The sequence below is a fragment of the Acipenser ruthenus genome, chromosome 53 (assembly GCF_902713425.1).
Source record: "Acipenser ruthenus chromosome 53, fAciRut3.2 maternal haplotype, whole genome shotgun sequence".
Taxonomy (NCBI): domain Eukaryota; kingdom Metazoa; phylum Chordata; class Actinopteri; order Acipenseriformes; family Acipenseridae; genus Acipenser; species Acipenser ruthenus.
Genome location: NC_081241.1, coordinates 1,820,471 through 1,825,000, shown reverse-complemented (window position 1 = coordinate 1,825,000; position 4,530 = coordinate 1,820,471). Strand labels below are relative to the sequence as shown.

Genomic DNA, 4,530 nt, shown 5'->3' with positions numbered 1-4,530 from the left:
AATAAAAACTACTGTTATATCTGTCCTCATGTATCCCATCCTTCCCCTGGAGCTGAAGAAAGGCTCATCACCTTGGAAACAAGCTTAAACAAAACTAATGGAAACTAATGACATTGGGCGACTGCTATGTTCCAGAAACGTGTATGACAAATGTGTAAGTGTTTAATGACTACTCCTACTACGACTAATAAAGAACACAACTCCACCACAAACATGCAGACTTATTGAATTAAAGGAATATACGCTATAATGAAACGTTTAGCAAAAAAATACCTTCTCTCCAGCGGCGTAGCCACGGGTGGGCCAAATCTAAACACAGGCCCACCCAAATCTGCGCCTATGTGAATGCCAAGTTTAAATACATTTATAAAAAAATAAAATAATAAACATCAACTATGCGCCAGGGAGATGGGTGTTAGGTCAAATAGTCTATTTTTTAAATGGCGCAGGCTTTAGCCAATCAAATCAAAGTAGTAATTGTGATGCAATATTTGGGTGGGATCTTCATCTCACACAATGAATCAAGTGCAAACCATGTTTGATTGACAGCTTGCGAGGCAGTTGGCGCGGATCTGTTGAAAGTCTGTTGAAAAGTCACAGACATTTATTTGAAGGTGCATTTTTAAAGTAAGTTAGCAGTAGTGCGGCGGTCAACATGGCAAAATAAATCTGCAAACACGTTTAAGAGTTTATTTTACTAGAAAGGCTCGAGTGAACAGGATTGACAGCTGGCCGAATGCTGACAAATAGATTTAAAATTGCTGTCCTTTGATGGAGTGTCATGACTATATAACTGCAAGCCCTGACGCTTTATCCTGTGTAAGGTGGAGAGGAGACGAGAGGATACTAACTAGGCAATGGTAAGTAACTGACGGACTTTCACTGTACTTAATAATTGCTTAAAATGTAAGATTGTGTTCTCGCTGGTTCGGTGACGCTGCCTGTTTGACTTTTTAAAATGCATTCACTGTGAACATATGCAAGTACATTTGTTTTCTGTATACTTCAAACATTTTAAACGGTTTACATGTGAGCTATATAGTGGTTGGGAGAGTCCCGTCTAGAGACAGTTTTCCATCTTAAATATTTTGTCACTGAAATGAGTGGGTGTTTGGAACGTGTACTGTAGCAATGGAGGGCACTGGAGAATCGAGAGCTGATTTCATAAGCAAAAAATAAAAGTTGTTTTCAGCTTCTTGCAATTTACCGTGAAACAAATAAGCATTTTATTTTCCTTCCAGTATTTCACACAGTCTACTGTTATCAGCGCCGTGCAGTTTGGTTACTATGGCAATGCGGTCAAACAAATACCGACTTCATGATTGGTGTTCGAGTCATACTACAATGACCGGAAAAGATTCACAAAACTTGAACATGGTGCTCAATGTGTCACTCAAGGTTGTTTTAAAAATCTATTTTTGTCTGCTTGTTACATTCTTTCAGCCAGCGCAATATCTTTGTTTAGCCGTACCTGAGAGAATGCAGTGAAAACGAAAGCAGCCATATTTAGCTGGAAACGAGGTATTCTCAGCACAGCTAAGATTTTAGTTTTGGTTTGAAGGCAGCAGGAGGTTAGCATGATTTTTAATTTTTGCTTGACAGATGCCCTCATGCAGAGCGACTTACAGAGATAACAGGTTATTAGGATAGCTAAGAGCAAGGCCGTAACCAGCTATGAGGACACCAAGGTCATGACCTCGGTTGTTTTTGTCTCACGTGACGTGAAGGCTCATAAAAATCTCAGTAAAACACATTAAAATGATTCACTTTCACTGTTGGTTTATTTCTGATTGAATAAGCAGCAGTTCTTGTGTTTTGATTTAGCAAATACAGGACAAGTCCCAATCTGGCTACGGTTTTAATTTGTGTATTTATTTATTTAAGCAGGGTCCGCCTAACGTGACTATTATATCACCTAGCCTAAGTTTATTCAAATGTCATGAACTTTTAGTGTGTTATCTGAAATATAGCCTTATGTTACGGTTACACTAAGGCAATAAAGAAAATATATGAAAATCTATTTGTTTAGGATTGTATTTTCTGTACAATTTTGCATAACGGCAATCTAAGAAAAAGAGAGCTATATTTGCATTCATATTATTTTGTTCACTTGTTCAAAGTAGTAGCTGTGCTTGTGTTGTGCAAGGTCAACAATTGGTCTACCACAAAAATTAAATTTGGAATTAAAAAAGTATGCAAAATGCTTGTACATGTAAATGAAGAATGGCTGTGTTTATTTGAATTATTTTACTGTACATTAACTTAAGCAGAGTGAGACTCCGAGTTCATTTAATTCACAGCACAGAGGTAAACGGGCCCACAAATAAATACAAATGAAGGTTTATTTAAATAAGCGATGTGCAAGAGAGTGAGGCAAGCGGTCCAAAGAATGACCTTAACTTTAAATGAAGTCCTTATCTTTCTGTTTTGTGTGTGTTATTGTCATCGGTACCTTGAACTAGTGTGACCTCGGTAGAATTTCAGCTCAGGTTACGACCCTGGCTAAGAGATTACAATACAGCCAAGAAGAAAAAAAAAGCAAGACAGTTTTGTTTGGGGATATTTTTTAGTTTCTGTTTGCACTTTGTCAAATGAAACGGTTTTTGCAGTTATTGTGCACAGTGTGTTTGTTTCTGTAGGTTGTGTGCATGTGTGCCTTGTATTTCTAGTGTATACGTACAACTAAACTGCAAAAGACATTCACCTTGCTTCACTCGGCTCCACACATTTTCAGGCTTGGCTACGTTGCTCTGCTCAAACCCCGGGGAGATATTTGATGTATTCAGAGTTTTTAATTGATTTAAATCATGTTTGTAATGTAAACTATTTCCTGTGATGTCAGAGCTTTGGTACTTGCCCGTCCAAGTTGGGACCCACCCAAATTTCCATTCCTAGCTACGCCCCTGCTTCTCTCCATTTAAACAGAGATCCCATACCAATATTTACCTTAAACATGTTAAAGGAGAAAATGAAATTCCTCTAAAAATATCACTGAAAATCTTTAAAGATGCAAATTAATATAAATTCCTCCCTACGCTGTAGTATTCTGTGTGCCCACGTCCGCCTTTTGTCTCCTACACCTTCTGTTGATCAAACAGTACAACAGGAGTGTTTCCTCATGTTCCTCATCACTGTCCCTCAACCTGCAGGAAATAAGTGGGCGTGTACTAAAACGTTGATTGGCATTTGCTGTACAATACATCAGAGGTCTTTTTCGTTGTGGTGTGACCGCTCCGTAAACGATTGGGTATCGTGACCGGGGCTTCATACAAACTGCTTACATGAGTCCAGGGAGTGGTCAAAACCTGCTCCACATCAAAAGTGACCGTCTTCAATGATGGAGTTTGCTGTGCGTTTTCTTTATCTCCTTCTTTATATTGTCTGGCTTGAGATTATTTTTAATCAGCTTAAAGTATTTTAATATTAGATTGTTTTATAGTTTAATACATCATTTATCATAAAAACATAAAGGAAGATAAGGTCAAATGTTTACACACGCAGCCTTGTATTAACATAACGTATACTTAAAGTACAACTGTGAAATATACTCATTTACAATTCCCATTGCCCGGCTCTGATTATGAAGTGGATTATTTGTCTGAATCTTCCATAAAACGATGTAAAACATCCTGTGCAGTTAGATTTTGTTTTAACGGCACGTTTTCTCCCTTCTCTGTTTTATTTGGTCTTACCTGCTGTCACACAGTCCTTCCTGCAATGCAATCCTCAGTGCCAGCAGGGCGCACATGCACTTAACCTCCCGGCACCGAGTTCAGCAACATTCTGCAGTTTGTGATTTCAGTTCGGTCCCTTTGGTACCGGGTACATCTAATCAAGAGCTTTCATATGATATATTACATGCACTTAGGCCAACAATGTCACGTATGCCCCTCTGGATCTGAACCCTCGAAACGCATATCGAACTACAAACCAACTTTCCAAGGTACTTTAACCGGTAACAACGCGATGCCCAAGACCGCTTGAAATGACTAACTTATCATTTGAAAACAAAGGCATTGGAAAATAAATGAATTGCGCAGTGTCGACAAATCAACAAAACAGAAATAAATAAAACGGCACATCCGCCTAAAGTGGCCGTTCAGACATCGCAAGTAAAGTGCATAGCCTGCGCATTTCATATATTTAGACAAACACAATTTAGTTCAAAATGAGACCCTGTTGACCACAAATACTCTCTTTCTTACAGCAGTAGCTCTACACAAAAAATATAAACATACTTACACGGATCCATCGCTATCTCTCTTCTTATTAAGTCGTTTTTGTATGCAGGAAGTGTGTTTCTTTTGGTAATACCTTTTAAATAGGATTAGCTCAAATGTGTATCAAACAGATATACATTGACTTTCTAGACAACACAAAAAAAGTCTATTCTTCGAAGTGAAAATAAGACTTTAGTTCAGGCAACACAAAATACAATTCCCTTTGCCATAACTCGTGTCTCACACGGGTTCAGGCTGCGTTCACGATACGCAGACTTTGCTCAGTCTGCGCAGGTTCTGCTGAAAACCC

At 38.5% G+C, this 4,530-nt stretch overlaps 1 long non-coding RNA gene across 1 annotated transcript in view; it reads right to left on the bottom strand.

The window, feature by feature from the left end:
* The window catches only part of LOC131723148 (uncharacterized), a 14,179-nt gene extending 9,649 nt beyond the window's left edge, over positions 1 to 4,530 (bottom strand). The window contains exon 1 of the long non-coding RNA XR_009320136.1: positions 4,243 to 4,530. This is a non-coding gene — a long non-coding RNA (uncharacterized LOC131723148). The remainder of the gene's footprint in view (positions 1 to 4,242) is intronic.